This window comes from Jaculus jaculus, chromosome 10 (assembly GCF_020740685.1).
Source record: "Jaculus jaculus isolate mJacJac1 chromosome 10, mJacJac1.mat.Y.cur, whole genome shotgun sequence".
Lineage (NCBI taxonomy): Eukaryota > Metazoa > Chordata > Mammalia > Rodentia > Dipodidae > Jaculus > Jaculus jaculus.
In genome coordinates this window covers 82,330,704-82,352,921 of record NC_059111.1, presented here as the reverse complement: position 1 = coordinate 82,352,921, position 22,218 = coordinate 82,330,704, and positions in this window count along the sequence as shown.

Below are 22,218 nucleotides of genomic sequence, written 5' to 3'. Positions count from 1 at the left end.
TGCCAGAAAGCCACCAAGCTTGGCTTGAGCCACAGGAAAAGCCAGGTGAGGGGAGTTTCCACTTACACTGGAGCTCTCTGCAAACTCAAGAAACGTGAAGGGAGAATGGCAGTGAACAATGGAGGAGCAGATCACAAGGGAGAAGAACACATGGAACAGCGAGAGAATGAGAGCAGTATCAACAGCCTCCCCTCTCCCACCTCCAGTGCCTAGACCCAGCTAACAGAGCAATGCCAAGTTGAACTGACAGCGGGACCCAGGAAGGAGCAGAGGTAACTGGGATTACACCAGGGAAGGGTCTCACCTGGTAACAAGCTGACTTGGAATCCTCAACAGAACAGAGATCTTAACCTCCTTGTTGTCCAGATTAAGGGTGTGGGTGGGGCACCACACACCCTAAGGGATAGTTAGAGGATCTGGTTGTCATAATACCTACTCTTGGATAAACACTTTGAGCTGTTTTTCATTAAAAGTGTACATTGTTTAGTTAAATTTTAGAATCTGCCTGTGTTTTATTCCACTCAGCCTAACTGAATAATCTCATAGCAGGCCAACCCAACAACTAAGGTCACTTTTGTAGATACTCTGAGAACCTTGAGAGCCACACCTAATGCCTTAAGCTCCTACCCTGAAGTTATATTATATATTATATATTATATAACATCAGATTGTCTGATACATCTAATATATACAGCCAACTAGGAAATCCAATCAGTAAATAATCCAGGATGCAAAAACATATACATTATAACACAAGAAACACCAAAAATCAAGACACTATATATCCAGCAAAAAGTATTAATGCACCAGAAATGACCTCCAGTGAGAATGAGTTACAGGAAATGCCTGAGAAAGATTTCAAAAGAATGATTATAAATATGTTCAAAGTCAAAGAAGAAATCAAAGGAATGAAAGAGGAAATCAAAGGAATCAAAGAAAACTGAGGACATCAATTTAATGAAATAAAAAGGTCAATACTAGACATAAATAATAAAGAAAAACCAGTCAGAATTACTAGCAATGAAGAACACAGTTAATGAAATAAAAAACTTTGGAGAAAATCACACCAATAGGATGGGTGAAGGAGAGGACAGAATATCTAAGCTAGAAGAACAGGTGGCAGATCTAAAACAGTCCAACAAAGAGAAAGACAAACTTATAGAAAAGTATGAGTGGGAATTTCAAGATATTTGGGACACTATGAAAAGATCAAACATAAGAATTCAGAGGATAGTAGGAGAAGAATTTCACTTCAAAGGCATAGTAGACGTCTTCAACAAAATCATAGAAAAAAACTTCCCCCAAATTGGGAAACAGGTGCCAATGCAGATACAGGAATCCTTTAGAACACCAGACAGACAAAACCTGGAAAGAACCTCTCCTCTCCATATTATAATCAAACTACCAAACACACAATCCAAAGAAAAATATTGAAAGCAGTCAGAGAGAAAAATCAAGTTACCTACAAAGACAAGCCTATCAGGGTTACAGTATATTACTCAACACAAACTTTAAAAGCCATAAGGGCATGGAGTGATATATTCCAAGTCCTGAAAGATAACAACTGTCAACCAAGGTTACTTTATCCTGCAAAACTATCCATTCAAATAGGTGGAGAAATAAGAACATTCCATGACAAAAGCAGGTTAAAGGAGTATTTGAAGACAAAACCAGCTCTACAGAAAGTACTTGAAAGAATCCTCCATGGTGAAGAAAAAGAAAAGCACACATATAAGGAACTGGGAAAAAACAAACAATACTCAAGTACTAGTTAACACAAGAGAGCAAAGGCAAAACCGGAAGAACTACAAAAAAAAAATGGCAAAAATGAATATACACCTTTCAATATTATCTCTTAATGTCAACAGCCTCAATGCCCCAACCAAAAGGCATAGGTTCACAGACTGCATTAAAAAGAAGGATCCTTCAATTTGTTGGCTCCAAGAAATCCACCTTTCTACAAAAGATGGACCATATCTTAGGGTGAAAGTTTAGAAAATGGTGTTCCAAGCAAATGGGCCTAGAAAACAAGAAGGGGTTGCCATCCTAATATCTGACAAGGGGGACTTCAGTCCAACATTAGTTAAGAAACATAAGGAAGGTAACTTTATATTGATTAAAGGCACCCTCCAACAGGAGGACATTATAATCCTAAACATATATGCATGTAATATGGGGGCACCTAAATTCATCAAACAAACGCTATTAGAACTAAGGTCACAGATAACACCAAAAACAGTGATAGTGGGTGACTTCAACACCCCACTCTCATCAATTGACAGGTCATCCTGGGAAAAAATGAACAGAGAGGCATCTGGACTAAATGAGGTCATAGAAGGAATGGACCTAACAGATATCTACAGGACATTTCATCCAAATGCTGCAGAATATACATTCTTTTCAGCAGCACATGGAACATTCTCTAAAATAGACCAAATATTAGAACACAAAGCAAATCTTAACAAATACAGGAAAATTGAAAGAATTCCTTGCATTCTATTTGACCACAATGGAATCACACTATAAATCAATAGCAAGAAAGGCTATAGAGCATACACAATATCATGGAAATTAAACAACACACTATTAAATGATGAATGGGTCAATGAAGAAATCATGAAGGAAATCAAAAAAATTTATAGAGTCAAACAATAATGAGAACACAACATACCAAAATTTCTGGGACACAATGAAGGCAGTCCTAAGAGGTTAATTTATAGCTTTAAGTGTCTAAATTAAGAAACTAGAAAGTTCACAAGTAAATGACCTAATGCTTCACCTTAAAGCCTTGGAAAAAGGAGAACAAGGCAAACCAAAAACCAGTAGACAGGAAGAAATAATAAAGATTAGGGCAAAAATTAATGAAATAGAAACAAAAACAACAATCCAAAGAATCAATAAAACAAAGAGTTGGTTCTTTGAAAGGATAAACAAGATTGATAAACCCTTAGCAAATCTGAACAAAAGAGAGAAGAGACACAAATTAATAAAATTAGAGATGAAAAAGGTAACATCACAACAGATGCCAGTGAAATTCAAAAAATCAACAAGACATACTATAAAAGCCTATACTCCACAAAGTATGAAAATCTGAAATAGATGATTTCCTTGATTTATATGATGTACCTAAATTAAATCAAGATGAGATTAATCATTTAAATAGCATGGAGATCCAAACAGTTATCAAAAATCTCCCAACTAAAAAAAGCCCAGGCCCAGATGGATTCACTGCTGAATTTTACCAGACCTTCAGGGAAGAACTAATGCCATTGCTTCTTAAATTTTTCCATAAAATAGAAAAAGAAGGAATAATACTAAATTCCTTTTATGAAGCTAGCATCACCCTGATACCAAAACCAGGCAAAGATAGAACAAAAAAAAAGAAAATTACAGACCCATCTCCCTCATGAATATAGAGGCAAAAATTCTCAACAAAATATTGGCAAACAGAATACAAGAATATATCAGAAAGATCATTCACCCTGACCAAGTATGCTTTATACCAGAGATGCAGGGATGGTTCAACATACGCTAATCGATAAATGTAATACGTTATATGAATGGACTGAAGGACAAAAATCATATGATCATTTCATTGGACACAGAGAAAGCATTTGCCAAAATCCAACGTCCCTTCATGATAAAAGTCCTACAGAGACTGGGAATAGAAGGAACATATCTCAATATAATAAAGGCTATTTATGACATATTACTAAGTGGGGAAAAACTGGAAGCTTTTCCACTAAGATCAGGAACAAGACAAGGGTGTCCACTGTCCCACTTTTATTTAAAATAGTGCTGGAAGTCTTAGCCACAGCAATAAGGCAAGAGATGCACAAAAAAGGGATACAAATTGGAAAGGAAGAAATCAAGTTATCATTATTTGCAGATGACATGATTCTATATATAAAGGACCCTAAAGACTCTACCAGCAAACTGTTAGAGCTGATAAACACCTACAGCCATGTAGCAGGAGACAAAATAAACACACAGAAATCAGTAGCCTTCATATATGCTAACAACAAACACACAGAGGATGAAATTAGAGAATCACTCCCATTCACAATTGCATCAAAGAAAATAAAATACCTTAGAATAAATCTAACCAAGGAAGTAAAGGATCTCTACAATGAAAACTATAAAACACTGTAGCAAGAAATTGCAGAAGACAGTAGGAAATGGAAAAACATCCCTTGTTCCTGGATTGGAAGAATCAATATTGTGAAAACGGCAATCTTACCTAAAGCAATCTACACATTTAATGCAATCCCCATCAAAATTCCAAAAGCATTCTTTACAGAAATAGAAAAAACAATCCAAAAATCCATTTGGAATCACAAAAACCTTGAATATCTAAAATAATACTGAGCAACAAAAATAAGGCAGGAGGTATCACCATACCTGATTTTAACATATACTACAGAGCCATAGCAACAAAAACACCATGATACTGGCACAAAAGCAGATATGTAGATCAATGGAACAGAATAGAGGACCCAGATAGAATTCCAGGTAGTTATAGCCACCTGATATTCGATAAAAATGCCAAAAATACTCACATGAGAAAAGGCAGCCTCTTCAGGAAATTGTGCTGTGAAAACTGGATATGTATCTGTAGAGGGATGAAAATAGATTCTTCTTTCTCTCCATACACAAGAATTAAATCCAAATGGACTAAAGACGTTAACATCAGACCTGAAACTCTGAAATTGCTAGAGGAAAAAGTAGGGAAAAGCCTTCAACATCTTGGTCTTGGCAAAGACTTTCTGAATATAACCCCAATTGCTCAGATAATAAAACCACAGATTAACCACAGAGACTTCATGAAATTAAAAAGATTTTGTACTGCAAAGGACGCAGTGAATAAAGCAAAGAGGCAACCTACAGAATGGGAAAAAATCTTTGCCAGCTATATATCTGATAGAGGATTAATATCTAGGATATACAGAGAACTCAAAAAGTTAAATAATAAGAAATCATATAAGCCAATTAAAAATGGGTTATGGAGCTAAATAGAGAGTTCTCAAAAGAAGAAATACGGATGGCGTATAAGCATCTAAAAAATGTTCTGTATCTCTAGTCATCAGGGAAATGCAGATTAAAACTTTGAGATTCCATCTCACTCCTGTCAGATTGGCTACCATCATGAAAAGAAATGATCATAAATGCTGGTGAGGATGTTGAAAAAGAGGAACCCTTCTTCACTGTGGGTGGGAATGCAATCTGGTCCAGCTATTGTGGAAATCAGTGTGGAGGTTCCTAAAACAGCTAAAAATTGATCTACCATATGACCCAGCTGTAGCACTCCTAGGCATACATCCTAAGGACTCATCCCATTTCCTTAGAAGTACATTCTCAACCATGTTTATTGCCACTCAACTCATAATAGCTGGGAAACGGAACCAGCCTAGATGTCCCTCAACTGATGAGTGGATAAGGAAGACATGGCATAGTTATACAATGGAGTTTTACTCAGCAGTAAAGAAAAATGAAATTATTAAATTTGCAGGAAAATGGATGGATCTGGAAAGGATTATGCTAAGTGAGGTAACCCAGGCCCAGAGAGCCAAGCACCGCATGTTCTCCTTCATATGTGGATCCTAGCTACAGATGATTAGGCTTCTGTGTAAAAAGGAAAAAAACCCAGTAGCAGAGGCCAGTAAGTTAAAAAGGAGATATAAGGAGAAGAGAAAGGAAGGGAGGAGGGTGCTTAATAGGTTGGTATTGTATATATGTAAATAGAAGAATAGATTAATGGGGATGAAAAGGCCCAAAGTGAGGTCAGGGGAAGAGATTGAGTAAAGGAAAGGTAGAGGGAGGGCTAATCAAAATCTAAGAGGATGCAAATAAATCATATGGAGTCCCCTGGTTTTGGACAATGGAACACTCAGGAGCCATAGATCATTATTAGAAAATTTTCAGTGCCAGGGATGATATACCTCCAGGGAGTTGTTGGCAAGGGAGGTCCCTGATGCCCCCAAAACATTATAGGCCATTGCCGAGGCCCTTGGTTTCCCACCAGGAATCGATAGTAAGACCTTATTGCTGAAGGCTCCACATACTTGGGCTGCAAGGCCACTGAGAAATCCTGCTGGAACTGAGCTGATAACCTCCCAGCTGACAGAAAGCTGGAAGAAGCCATTCTATGTATTCTACGTTCAATGGGAGAAAGAGATACCACCAGTGAAGATACTCAACAGTGGACACTGCAAGCCTTATATTTGGCCAGCCAGGCCAAATGAGCCAATGGGTGCAATAGTGGCACGTCTGCCATGGTGGAAACCAACTGCCGTCTAATTGGACTGGAGGCCCGCTCCATGGGAAGGAATACATCCCTGATACTGAAAACTAAAAACAGGGGTAGTCATGAGCCCTAGGGGTGTAATATCTGCTGATGTCTGAGAAATGTATATACTATGCTTATCAAACTGCTCAGTAAGCACTTCTCTTAATATTTATACCCTTATATTAATGCTACTCTCACTTTGGGTAGAGAATCTTCTCTTTTCAGATGGCAGTGACCTTGGGATGACTCAGAAGGTATCATAGTGCTGGAAAGAAGTGACTGGAGTACTGAGTAACATCTAGATCACACCTTCCAAGGCTCAGGGTCTAATGCAGAAGAGGTGGCGGAAAGAGTGTAAGAGCCAAAGGAAGGGTATGACTCCTTACAACATACTCCCTCAAGACATAAAATGACCTGGATATCCATGACCTCATAGTGCCTGACACTACCTACACAAGACCATCATAAGAGGAGGAAAAGATCATGACATCAAAATAAAAGAGAGACTGATTGAGATGGGGAGGGGATATGATGGAGAATGGAATTTCAAAGGGGATAGTGGGGGGCAAGGGAGAGTATTACCATGGGATATTTTTTATACTCATGGAAAATATTAATAAAAATTGAGAAAAAAAGGAAAGAAAGAGTAATTCATTCTGTATATAGTTTTACTGGTAGATAGTACTCATTGGTAAATAACTATATCTGAACTCACAAATAGTTCTTAAGTTCTTACTATTACGAAAAGCTTTAGAAACATACTATTTAGATATATAAAATAGACACCATCTAGAGTAAAAACTTCATTTAGTTTACATGTTGGTACAAAAGCCATTGACTTAAGCAAATATAACTAGATTTGATGACAGATGGAGTAACAAATATGTAAAAATAAACTTGCATAAGACTATTAGGGGATTATTAAGTATTTGAAGACAGTCTTAATTTTTCCTATTGACTTAACTTTCTGCTAAATTATAACCTTTCCAATAGAATAATAGTGAAAGTAGGTGAATAAACCCATTGAATTTTTTTCTGCTGTACACATGGTAGGTTTAACAATGAATACTGATTACTGACAATAGTGTGTATCAGATCTGGTTTACAATTTTCTCAGTACTGATTGAGAATAGATTTGGAATTCTCATAAGAATTCCAAAGTAATTCCTTTCATTGTTTTCATTATATGGTGACTAGTTTCTTTTCTTCTTCTTCTTTTTTTTTTTTTTTTTTTTTTTTTTTTTTTGAGGTAGGGTCTCACTCTAGCCTAGGCTGACCTGGAATTCACTACAGAGTCTCAGGGTCGCCTCGAACTCACGGCAATCCTCCTACCTCTGCCTCCCGAGTACTGGGATTAGAGGCATGCACCACCATGCCCGGCATGGTGACTAGTTTAATTGAATTGTTATACCCAATTCTGCCTAATAAAAATTTTAAAAGTTCCTATCAAAATTTCATTGTGATGTGAGGACCAATATCTTCTTCTGATACAGGCCTCAAAAAATGTTGGCACCTAATGCACTTATAAATGATTTAAGGCTTAATAAAAATATAAATTTGCAATTTCTCAATGCAAGTTGGAGGCAATAACTGAATGTGTCTATACACAGATAGTCCCAGGTATAGATAGCATCTTCCTGACTCAGGTGATAACCACACCAACCACACTGCAGGCTCAATGGGAAAGTGAGTGTACTGCCCAGACCACAGCCTCTGAGGAAGAGAAGGGGGAAAGGGTGCAGGCAAAGGAACCTTTCAAGAGAAGAGGCCAGATTTGCCTGCTGGTGGGTTTTGTTTGTTTGTTTGGGAGCTCAGATCCAGAGAGTTGAACATGCTCATTTCCTTACACATTCTCATCAATGGTTTTGGCAGAACCTTTCAAAACCTCTCTCCCAGTCAACACCCCTCCAGCAATTCATGAGGGTTCCTCTTTGTCCACACCTGGTATTATCCAATTTAAAGGGTAAATGGCTGTGATCCTCTGTGCCATGAGATAAATAACTAAATAGGTGAAAGAAGACAGAAATCATTTTCACCTAAGATGATAGTAATTGTTTTTATTTCTTTGCTTGATCATTTGTTTTCAAGGTAGGGCCTCACTTTATCCCAGGCTGACCTGGTATTCACTATATTCTCAGGGTGGCCTCAAACTCATGGTGATCCTCCTACTTCACCTCCCGAGTGCTGGAATTAAAGGCATGTGCCACCATATTGGCAGTAATTTGCTTTTGAATATATTCTATGGCACATTGAATTTAAAGGTAACAAATACAAATTAGGAAGATTTTTAAAATATTCCATGAAAAAGATTTTTGTTTAGTTGGGTGTTGTGGCACATGCTTTTAATCCTAGCACTCAGGAAGCAGAGGTAGGAGGATCACCATGAGTTTGAGGCCACCCTGAGACTAAATAGTGAAATTCCAGGTAAGCCTGAACTAGAGTAAAACCTACCTCAAAAAAATGAAAGAAAAAAAAAGATTTTCCTGATGCTTTCAGTCATACACAGAGGGAATAGACAAACAGAAAGTGGAATTGGCTATTTTCTAAAAAATATTTATATTTCTGGTCAAATATTTGCATTTGGAATATATTCCAAAACTCGTTTCCACATGACTAGAATTTTTTTTATTCAGAGTGCAATTACTTTAAAGCAGAGACAAATACATTTAATAAACATGGATCTTTTTCATTGATATTTGAAGACTTTTAGTGTCTATATGAAAATAAAATAGATAAAATAATAGGCATGTGATTTTAAAAATATTCATGTTAATATAATTAAAATCTTTCTTTTCCCCCATGTTATTTTCTATATAGATTCTGGTCTTGAATGCTTTAAAGAGGAAAGGGCTGAGAGATGGCTCAGCAGTAAGTGGATTTCCTATGCAAACATGAGAGACTGAAGATACCTGAGATCACTCGTTTGATTCTCCAACACCCACATAAACATCTGGATGTGGCCTTGCACATCTGTAATCACAGTTCTGTGACTCAGAGTGATCAAATAGTGACTAGAGTTCATATAAAACGGCAAGCTTCAGGACCAGGAAGATGCCCCTTCTCAAGGAAAGTCAAGTGCATGAGCCCTAGACAGGAATGCCCTGTTCTCCTATGACCTTAGCAGGTGGACACACATGGGCAGATGCACACGCATAAATCATACACCACACACACACACACACACACACACACACACACACACACACACAGAGCACTATACACATGAAAAAGGGGGAAACAGAGAAAAGTGTTTTTTTTTAATTAAGCATGATTAGTAAGTGTTTTAATAAATTAAGAGTGCCAACTAAAAAGTAGCCAGCTATTGCATAGCGAGTAATTAGGTAAAATACTTTGCAAGTAGTTTTAGATTAAAGACAATTATTTAGTAATGACTAGAAACAACTATTTTAAATGTCTTATTTAATTGGTTTGACATTTGAAACCAAAACTCTAAAGGATAATTTTAAATCACTTTGTCATTAAAATAGAATCTAGACTTCTGAACTAATTTAGTTAAAAACCATTACAAGTGTCTAATGATTACATTGCATACTGAAGATAGGCTTTGTGTTTTCATGACTGGAAAGAAAATAATGAATTTGATACCTGGAATGATTTCCTGTATAAGTGTGATTAGTTTTGTCCATCCAATGACTGGATCAGCGAGGCCATATTTATAATCTTGTTATTTCACTTGACCTGTGATATTCAACAGTAATTTATCTTAACATGTTTATAGACAAGAGAGGAAAAGCACTCTAAATCTTTCAGATCTCTGAAGGTGGATGATGGTTAGATTTTTCAGAAGGAAATGACTAATGTGTACAAAGTATTTTCCAGAATTCTGCAAGTGCTATAGTGGAGTGTTACAGGGAGACTTGCATGGGCTAGATTTGGTTCTACTAATGCAGCCATAGGCAGTTTAAAACTGAGGTCAAAGTGCCAGACCTCTGTGAAAGACTCTGCTAGCTTGATAAAAATCATCTGTTGCTTCTCTTTTCTCCTTTCCATAAAAACCACATCAGGGAACTGAGTGCCATTCTGAAATAGCTCAAAGGGAAAATTATCCCGGTTCATTTTGAGGTACCATCAATCCCTTTTCAATTCTCTTGCCCTTGCCATCTCAGCTCCTTTCTTCCCCTTCCTTGACCTCTAACAGGAAAAAAAAGAGCTAGCCTGCCATCAGAAGTGACCCCTTTCTCCTTTCTTATATTGAATAAGAGGCTAGAGATGCATCCCACATAGCAATTGGGGCCTTAACTTTAATTCCAGGACAAAATAAAAGGTCTCATTCAATACCTTTTATAAGAGTGTCACATGAACTTGAGACTGAAAGCTTGAACAAGGCAGACCAATCAATGATACCAAGAATCAATATTTGCATTATTTATAATAGACAGATAGGAGGGAAAGAAGTCAGTAAGAGATCCATTAGCATTCTGAGCTTGTACAGTGCTAAGTGAGAAATAAGACATACTGAACTTGTGCCTTTCATAATAGGAATATAAGTTAAATTCAGAATGATTTGTATGTTAATAGGAATTGTTTTCCAATTTGAAATGGCTATAATATAATTCAATGAATACTTAGTGGGTCAGGATACTCAGAAATGGAGGGAGCTGATTCAGTGCATGTTAATGGTAAGATATTTGCAGTAAAGACATGAAGCATGCAGTGGAAAGATGCAGACAGAGAAGGAACAAGGCAAACTGTCTGGGATAACAAGGGCTTATGCAGCCATGTTGGGGGATTGATGTCTCTTAAAGAGAGAGCTTTCCTTAAGAAGTGGTTTAGCTAATGGCAGTCAACTGCTGTGCCACCAGGACCATTAGGGCTGAGGCCATGCTTTCCTAGGATTGTTCCAGGCAAAGACCAAGGCTGAGGCTATCCATGAGCTACAATGCAGTCAGAGCTCCTTACCAAATCCTTCCCACAAGTATCTCATATGCACCATGTTGAAAGACCTTCGCTGTGTGCTCCTGTTTCCCCTCTCCAGGCATTTCCCAGCAAATCTCAGGAAATCTAATTCTGTCAGCATCAGCTTTCTAGAAGAATTTCAAAGACACAGGGAATGATCTGACACTACTTGTTTTGTCAAAGACAAACATTTGCAGAAGGATCTTGATGATTGTGGTCATATGGATGCCATTTCAGTGCCCAGTCTAAAACCAATGCCCTGTCTTTCACTGTGGCAGAACAGGTATATCAACCCCCATTTCTGCTGAAAGCTAAAACTGCGAGACACAATATTTTACAACATATCCTTAATCCTATCAATGACCTGACCTTGGCTAAAAAAAAAAAAAAAAGGAAAAAAAGGAAAAGCTTCTCCAGTCTAATTTCAAGTACAATCTGAACAGTTAAGAGAGAGCGAAAGCTAGCTTTGATCATGCAGATGTTGATAAACTGTGAACTTGAGCTTTGGTGGGTGGTCATGAGCTTTGGTCAGTTGTCATGACTGTTCAGAGTGTGGGAAAGGTCATAAAGACCAGGAAAGCCCAAGGCAACAGGAAGCAGTTGTGACTATGTAAAGCCACCACACTGTAAGACACAAAATATACACATATACCATTACCATTCTGTCAGTGCCTGAAAATTATTAAAATCTGAGGAGAAAAAGTTGCCTCTTTTAAACTCTTGATAAGCCAGGTGTAGTGGCAGTTACTTGAAGTAAGTAATCATTTGGAAGGCTTAGATAGGATGATTAGCTCATTTTGGGCTACAGAGTAAAACCATTTCAGAAAACAAAGAAGTCTGGTGATGAGTAAATTCTATGTCCTAGGCAATGTGTACTGACTATTCAACTCTATCACAGAATGAATGAAAAATTAAACTATATTGTATATTTTTGGTTTGGACTCATGATCTCATGTGTGATATTTGAATATCACATTGATAAGTCACTGGAAGAAATAAACAAGGTCTCTGAGACTAAATTCATGGGGTCTTAAAAACTGTCACAAATAAAGCCATGACATATGATTATCAGAGTCAAAAGACTTAAACAAACACAGAAAAATCACCATGCATATGATCCTGGAGAAATAATATATCACAGAGTGAGACCAGAAAAAAATTATGGCATAACTATCAGATAGGGAACATAAAATCTTTTGGGAAAATTTGAAGAAATAAAATAAGGTACCAAAAGATAAATAAAAAGCAAGGGTCTGGGCAAAAGTTCAAGTATAACATTTATTTAAATAAAATTTTTCATTCAGAAATGAAAGTCACACAGGAACTGAAGAGAATGAATACATTGAAAGGTAATTCCAATGAAATCAACTAGAATCAGGCATAAAGAAAGAAATATGAAAAGAGAGGTCTATGAAAAATATGCTTCGTGTTAAGTTACTGAGGGCCTATAGGAGATAGTCCTGTGAAGATTTAGAAGGGAAATAGAAAAAGAATAGAATAAATTCAATATCTGAAAAGATAATAACAAAGATCTTCTAGAACTGGATGACATAAGATACACGAAGCACCACAAACCTCATCATGGTTCAACTTGCATAAGCTTAAGGTGGGGGCGCAGTGGTGACAATCCTCAAGAAGAAAACTTTTACCAAGAAATAAAGAATACTGGAATCCTTACTTCCTTCTTTTAAAAAAGAAAAAATAATAATGCAGGGAAGCCAGTCGTGGTGGCACAGGCCTTGAATCCCAGCACTCGGGAGGCAGAGGAAGGAGGATCACCATGAGTTCGAGGCCACTCTGAGACTACATAGTGAATTCCAGGTCAGCCTGAGCCACAGTGAGACCCTATCTTGAAAAAAAAAAAAAAAAGAAAGAAAGCAGGGAAAAATGATATATATTTAATGCTAACTTGCTCTGTTTTTCAGAGCTTGGTGTCTGATTAGTCCTTATAGCCATAATCCTCAGTACATACATAATCTTCCTGACTTCTAGTGATAACTGTGAGTGCCTTTGCAAGCCTGACTCCCTATCACCACTGGACCAGAGTGGTTTGTGATTCAACCAGCTGTTTTGTGGAGGTGTAGTTAAGTCCTTTGTGTTGATATAAACCATAACTTCCAGAGCTGTGTCACATGATAGAGGAGTGTTAGACTTGTGTGCCAGAGAACCAGTCAAACTTTGAGTAGGTATTCCCACTAGGGTGATTATGGTGGCCCAAAATGTTTGACCACCAAAGTGGAAAGCTCATTGCCTGCTATCTCTGGTTTTGGTTTTTGTCAAACCTTAATGCCCAGTTTCCATCTTATGAGAAGCTGCTGCTAGGTCCACCATACGATGTAATTTGTTACATATGAATTAACTCAGGTCATGATGTTCATTTGGTTTGTACATGTGGTTCCTATTAGTGGATTTCAGGTTTGAAAATTAGCTCAAGTCCAGGAAAGGGAACTGCACCCCCACACCAGAGGCCATGCAACGTTGGATATTTGATATGTAAGTTTTATCTTTAGTTTGACACTTTCCTCAATGTAATAACTTATTTGGATACTCATCCAACTCTTTTAATTGTGAAACATTGTTGTTCCAGAAATCAATCAGTTTACATGCATAGGAGTTCTTGCATTTTTTTTTTCTAGACCAACAGCTCTGGTGGGTTAAATAATCATAAAAACATAGGAGCAAAACCAACAAAAATAACCTGCCATTTGAAACCTGATTCTGATGCTTCCTTCTTTCATTAGACATTAAAACAGATTACGTAGCCAGGTGTGGTGGCTCATGCCTTTAATCACAGCTCTTGGGAGGCAGAGGTAGGAGAATCACAGTGAGTTCAAGGCCACCCTGAGACTACATAGTGAATTCAAAGTCAGACTGGGCTAAAGTAAAACCCTACCTTAAAAAACAAAACAACAACAACATAGAAAAACACCATTTCTTATGGCTATGATGTCTTCAAATCATCCTTTCATTAAATCTTTTCTTGATTTCTTAGAATTTATTTTAAGTAATAATTACTTGACCTGAGTTCTCAAACTAATTTTTCCTCTAATGCAAATTGTTATAAATGCTAAGATATGTACTTTGAATATTTTGTCTAAATATTCATGTGTCATGCCCTGCTCATGTTAATTCAAAATATTTGTATAATTTAATAATAAAAATGTACGTGATGAATAAATAGTTATTTATCCTTAAGACCCTGGTCATCTTTTCATCACATTGCTTAGTGCTTAAATTTAATGAGCTTAAAATCTTTAATTGGAATAGTTTCTTCATGAGGTATTCTCTTCTGAAAGTTAAGGCATGATATCATAAGGAAAACAAATTACCATATATGTTGCTGGGAGATTAACCATGAGAAAGAGAATGAGTACTGTGAGCCATTTTGACATATTGACTCACTCACAATGTGAAGTGTTTAACTACGTTTTGTTCTTCTGTTTTCCAGTGCATAAAATTTTGATTAAGTACTCTTCCTCACAAGAACGTGTCCAACTCTTCTGTATGCATAAGACCTTACGATTGTCATTTTTAAAATGGAATCCTGTTTTTGTTGATAACAAGTGCAATGTAGTCACTTTGATATTCATAAGCATCTAAATACAGAAATGAGTTCAACATAGTTTAATAAAAACAGCCCCAAATAAAATGCTGTAGCAATCTTAATAAGTGATCTATGTTTGGTATATGGGAACATAATAAACTTTAGACAAATAAACTGATGCCACTCTTAAAATGCTTACTCTCATAATTTAAAGGGAGGATGACAGTGACACCTCTCAGATAAAGTCCTTGAATAGGGTTTACAATGAGTTTACAGACATGAGCATGTCCAGCTCCTATTCATTTCTGAGAAGCCAGGTAAAGAAAGATTTGTTTGTTAGTCCAGTCTCTATATTGCCCTTTAGAACCTAGTGACACAAATACATCCAGATCCTCAGTAATGTGGAAGGGGGCCAGAGTTACTAATTCCGGTGTCTGTTTTGAATAACTGTTCTATTAGCAACTTAGGTTATTGGTCACAACACTGTCATTTTTTCCCACTGATTAATATAAGGAGTCATAAGAAATAAAAGACTCCACAAGGGTAGACATAGGGATTAGCACAGGTTAAAATTCCTTCTCTAATTAAGTTAAAGATATGTTTCAAGGGTTATAAAAATTATCCTTTTGGAATTTAACTTCCAGCAGTCATAGATAATTTTGGAAATTTTGCATTTCCCTTTTGAGGGGTCATTAATCAGGTAAACTTTATTCTCAGGTAGCCAGTTAGGAGAGGACACAGAGAGAACCAAAATCTATGTCACCCTGCTTGCTTCTTCAGAACTGGAACTTAGCATTTCAACCAGTCTTGTCCAGTCAGCTCTCTGGCCCCCTACTGAGGTGTGCTTGCTGACCTCTTCCTGAGCCAGGCCTCTGACCCCAGTCCAATCCCAGGGTAGAGCCCACCACAATAAGATTAATAGATTATTATGAAACGGTCAAGGTCTTTGTAGCTCCTTATGACCTTGGAAGCCTGAACCTCCAGGTCTCTGCTCTAGTACAAACCCGCAGTCTAATCTCAGTTGGGCCAGTATTGGGGAGAGGACTTAACCCTCTCTTACCTCCCTCATGGCAGGAGCTCTGTGCACTTCCTTTTTCCTTCTATTAACCTAATTAAGTCTCTCTAAACCTTACCGTAGGGACATACTGCAGAGAGAAACACCATAGAAAGCTAAGGGTCAGCTTGCTGAGATTCACAAAGGACCTGAAGCTTTCTCTTCTCTGAGACAGAAGTCAATTTCATTAAAACTATATGCCTTTTAGCTTTCACCTTATGGAGTTGGTTACAGCCCCTTTCCCTATGCCTAGAAATACAAGCTTTCTTGCCTAAGACACCTGTGGTAGTTGTGTGTAAAATGTCCCCCATTGTGTCCTGTGTTTGAGATTCAGCCTCATACTTGATCCCCAGGTGGTGCAACCTGTGACAGATGGAACCTTGCTGAGGGAATGTTTCACTGGGAGTGGACTGTGGGGTTTGTATAATCCAGCCCTCCTTGCCAGTGCTAACTAGGAGCTCACTATTCCTACTTTCTCCCTGCTACTGATATGTGATGATGTGGGCCAGGTTTTTGTTCATGTTGTGCTTTCTCTACAATGATGAAACTTCCCCTTGAAACTATAAGCTGAAATAAACCTTTTCCTTCTGATCATGTGAAACAAGATTTAGCTAAACAAAGTTTCTCAATATCCAACTTACCATTTATAGAAATAAATTCACATCCTATAATTGGCATACAAAATAGGGTGCATAGATTAGATAGATGATGATGATAGATGATAGATAATTAGGTAGATAGATAGATAGAGAGAGAGAGAAAGAGAGAGAGATAAAGGACAAAGTTCTACTTGAACATCTAGTATGATACAGTTGAACAATGTTCAAAATACTTTTGTAAATGTATAATATATAGTAGTAACTAGAAATATAGAATCAATATCAATCCTAATGAATGAAAAAGGATAAAATCTAAATGACTTTTGGATTTGGTGATAATTTTTTAAAGATAAAATACCAACATGCAGAGCCATGAAAGGAAAAATTAATAATATGGACTGATTTGAAATTGAAATTTTCTGTTTTGAGAAAGATATTGGTAAGAGAAAAAGAAGAGAAGTGACAGACAGGGGGAAAAGATGTCCAAAGTATGTTTCTTATCAGAAACAATTTTCCAAGTATATAAAAAACTCTTAAAATGCAACAATTATTAAGAAAAACAACCCTTATAAAGGAGGCCAATCACCCTAACGGACACCTCAACCAAGAGAATTGTGCAGATGGAAAATAAGTATAGGAAAAGACCCTGTACATCCAATGTCATAAAGCAGTGATATTCCACTATATGTTTATGTGAATGATCAAAATCCAGAAAAATGACAAGTCAAATGAAACTAAGAAGTGAATCAACAGTTGCTGTCATTCATCACTGGTACAAAAGCAAAATGGGACAGTCACTTTACAAGAGTTTGGCATGCTCTTGCAAAAGTCAACACACCCTCACCAACTGTGCATGCAAATAAATAATAAGTTGATATCAACCTTAAGGAAATATAGCGGAAGTACCTTTCAAAACCTGTATGACAATGTTTACAGCTATTTCTAATCTTGTGTAATCAAGATATCTCTATGAGAAGGTAAATAGAATTTATTCAGCTAAAAATGTGTTAGAAAGCCATAAAAAATATAAAGAAAACCTAAATTTATATTAATAAATGAAAATTCTATCTCCTGTGGGATTCTTGCAACAAGCTAGTCTAGAAGAACATCAAAACTACCAAGGCAATAAAAATACCAAAGTTTTCCAGGGTTCACAGGTGAGAGAGAGATGAATAGGTAAGGCACAGTGCATTTCACAGTGGGCAAAACCAACTCTGTGATGCTATTAATGGTGATACATGGAGGGATGCATGTGTCCAAACACACTAAGTATACACCATGAAAGAACTCTGAGATGGGCTATGGTTACCAAGTGGTAAGAATATGTCAATGAAGTTCTGCCAGTTGTAACAAATGTACCATTCTGGTGGGGGATGTTGACAAATTAGCTATGCTACATAAAGCTATATAAAGGTTAAGCCTCATATGGCAATCTCCCTACTTTCTGTTCAATTTTGCTATGAAATAAAACTTCTTTAGATAAAAGAATAATTCACAAAATCAATAAAAGACAAAGGAGAAAAAAGTAAAGGATTTCTTGGATGCTTAGCTTGTCTCAATTCCATACATTATTCCTCACAATTCATAATTCTTCAATTAAGAAGACCCCTGGCTAATTCTACTGTCCCAAGAGAATAACATTCCCAATGGCCACAAACCTCCTAGAATTTGTATATCTATTACCAAGACACATTGATCCACATTGTCAGATCTCTCAGACAACCTTCTGTCTCCATTTCTACTTGGAACATTTCATTTGTTGGTTGGTGGCCCATCCTTATGTATAAACAATTGGGAGCCTGAATTCAGCTTTTCCATGAGTTTCTCTCATCCTTTATTTTTATGGATTGTATTCTAGTTTCAGTCTGCTTGTGTGTTATCTTTATTCCACTCCCATGATTTACTTAAATAAATATCTTAGCTTTTGTTCACATAGTTATATCCCTGGGATGATGCTACTTAGCATCATTAGGATAGTCTACAGCCATATTCCCCTAATTTCCATTGAGAAACACTAATTTTTCTCTTGCCTAGAATTCTGTGTGCGTGACTTAATAGCATTGCTGTTGATAAAGTACCTCATTTCTGTATATGCTTGAGTTTCTATAAGAAGATATTGTTAAATTTACAATTATCAAAAAATAAAACATTTAATTGTATATGGCATTGTTCTAGATATTTTGGAAAAGTTGATTTGACATCTGTGGTTCCATCCTTCAGAAAGTTTTTTTAATTTATTTTTATTATTTTTAAATGTTTTCTTTATTATTGATTTTTTTGAGAGTGACAGAGGGAGGAAGAGGCAGATATATAGAGAGAATGGGAGTGCTAGGGCCTCTAGCCACTGCAAACGAACTCCAGATGTGTGTGTCCCCTTGTGCATCTGATAACGTGGGTTCTGGAGAATTGAGCCTTGAACCAGGGTCGTTAGGCCTCACAGGCAAGTGCTTAACTGCTAAGCCATGTCTCCAGCCCTGGAAAGTTTTTTTAAGACATAAAAAGGAAATATAGGCATACATTTCAAAATAAAGTTCTTTCTATACTCTCTAAGAGGAATGTGATTTGTTATAGTTATAGTCCAAGGACTTCAGTAAGGGTGAACAGGAATGATAGATGATAATATCCTTCTATTCCAAAGAATTTATTAAATATATCTATCAATGTTTTTATGAGGACAGTGATTTATGGCACAATAATAAAATAGAACCTTACAATATGTTCTCAAATATGTCATGCTGCTTATCAATATCTCCACTGTTCCCCTGCCTACTCTCTCTTACTCCTAGAGCTTATTTTCCAAAATTCATACTTCTAAAATTAAAATGGATTATTTTAAAATAAATGTTATGTATTATGTATAATTCTTGAAAGTAAACAACAAATTCAATTAAACATTTTGAATAGTGGGAGGAAATGAGTGTGCTTGATATATAAATACTGTCTCAGAATTGCAAAATGCTCTGATAGTTTATGTTGGTGCTCTTATTTTCAGTCATTTGTCACACCATACTGCTTAATTTTCAAAGTACAGCTATGATGGAGAAGGCAAATAACTTTTAGTCCTTACTATGTGAGTATGATACTTGGGTATAAAGGAAAATGCTCATTGGTGTCACAGAGAAAATGTTAAGGAACCATTGTAGCTATGTCTTGTTCTCTAGTCAATACCAGTAACTGCTGAGGAAGACTACAGGGAATGACTTCTTTCTTTAGGCTATGTGTGAGACTAAAGAATCAAGATGAATGAGGGAAAACAAGGCAAATCAATTACAGACAGGGTAGCTGGGAAGAAATATAGAAGAGCATCTCCTATTCTAGTATGAAAAGGGCAGAAAATCCTCCAAAAATAACAATACAGTTAGAAAAAAAAATCTGGCAAAAAATAATAGTTTAATGGTCATGAAGTGAAAATGCAGACAAGAAACTATAAGTCATTTACTGTTTCAAAGTGAGTAGCACATCCAGTAATAACAAAAGAATAACTTGAGATAGCCATTACAAAATAGGCTTAATAGGTAAAGAATTAAAGGAAATTTTGTTCAAACCAATGAAAAGATAATACCAGAAAAAGCTCAATTCTTGGAGATAATGAGTATGGAAATCAAGAAAACTGAATGAAATTTAGAGTCTAAAGTATAGTAACAGGGCTGGAGAGATTGCTTAGTGGCTAAGCACTTGCCTGTGAAACCTAAGGACCCTGGTTCGAGGCCTGATTCCCCAGGACCCACGTTAGCCAGATGCACAAGGGGGCGCATGCGTATGGAGTTTGTTTGCAGTGGCTGGAAGCCCTGGCGCGCCCATTCTCTCCCTCTCTCCCTCTCTCTCTCTCTCTCCCCCCCCCTCATTCTCAAATAAATAAAAATAAACAAAACAAAAATTAAAAGTATAGTAACAGAAATGACTCATTCACAGTGTATATTCACCAGCAGATTTGAGAAAGGAGATGGAAACAGAAGACTAGAAGGCGGAGAAACAGAGGTGAACACATGTTAAAATAATGAGAAAATATTGAAGAAAAATTAAATTTACAAAACTATTCAGTACTCAGTGTGCACAGAAACATATTGGTAAGGGAAGACCTAGGGTCTTACAATACAAAACTGGAAAATACAACAAATAAATTCAAAATAGAAGGAATTACATGGAAAAGTTCGAAGTTAAAATATAAAGAAGAAAGGATAACATAATAGATAAACCTCCAAAATGATTATGCCAAACACATACAAAACCTTTAAAGTGATCATGAAACACCCAAGAAACAGGTTTTATCAGTTAAGCGGAAATAGTTGACATTGAAATTGAGCTTCTATCTCTCTCCAAAATTCCACTGTATGTCTGGAGCACATTTGCTGCATCATTGAAAAGCCAAACTCCAAGCTCCAATGCTAGCATGTGTTCTTGGCTCATGACCTTCCTCATGAGTTTTCTCAAGGTTCCACCTTGGGATCATTCCAAATTTTAGCTATTGTTCCCCTTTGAAGCATCTGTTCTCTTTGAAAGAAAAAAAAAAAAAAAAGAGGAACTTTCATTGCTCTGAAAATTTCTTTGCATTTATTTCCTTTAAAATTTGCAACTTTCATCCCTCTATATTGTCCCATCTCTTGCCTTTCTCTTTTAATAACTACTCCTTTCTCTGAAATGAAAATTATTAGCTGAGGAGGGTTTCAAGGTCATATTTAGGGTTTTTCTTCTATCCATTCAAATAACTATATTTCACCTAACTCCGAGTTTAACAATATAATTCATTTTTGTTTTTACTACCCATAATATAAATCATCACATCAGTGTAGCCATGTGTTGATTCACACCAATTTCAGGTTGTTTGAGGTGAAAAACTTGGCTACAATAAAGCTCATGTGCCTCAGCATATCCTGACACTGCCCACATCAATTGCAGCTAGACAATTTCTTGCCTGTAACCCCCACTTCCAGTTTGGGGCTACCATCCACAATGAGCTTTTGATCAGAGAAACCTACAAGGTTTCCCAAAACAATGACAGACTTCTGTCAGAGTACTTGATGACCCACCAAAGGCCAGTGGCAAGACCCAATTGCTGAAGACTCCATATGCAGCTGATATGCAAAATCGAACGGAATGGCTGGAAGCCAGGAGAGAGTCAGTCCCCAGACAGTCAGCGTGTCTAGTGCCAGAAGGTGCTACATGGGTGACTGGGGGAAACAACCAATATCTGTCCAAGCAACTCATTGTCTAATCTAATTAGCAACAAATAACCTGACGTGATGCCCACACAAGTGCAATAGTGGCACACAGCCATGGTGAGGAACCAACTACTCTTGATATGGCTATCTGATCCACTCAGTGGTATGGGACCCATAGCTGGAGCTGGGAAACAAGTCAGAACCATACCCAAACACAAGCCCACTCTACAATATCAAGCTATCATCAATCATGGGGAACAAGAGGGCCCACACCTATCAATCTGTCTATCAAAAATGTAAGTGTTATTTCAATTTTCTGGGTGCTAACTTACTCTCCATTGGAGAATCTGCTTCTCTTTTTCAGATAGATGCAGATCCTATGGAGAGATCCTATCCCCAACATACCTCAAAAGGAGCCCAACTGAAACTAAGGACAATTGGTGAAACAAGCAAGGGTGATGTTTTCCTGTGAACCGGACACCAGCACAAAGGGGAAGGAGACCAACGCAGAGAAAAATCAACTCCTACCAAATCAGAGAGCCATAGCCTCAGAGGCCCCCAACACCTCAGCCCTGAAGCAGACCAAAAATGAACCCAACATGGCTCAGGGAAATTTTGCAGAAGAGGGGGCGGAAAGAATGTCAGAGTCACATGTTGGA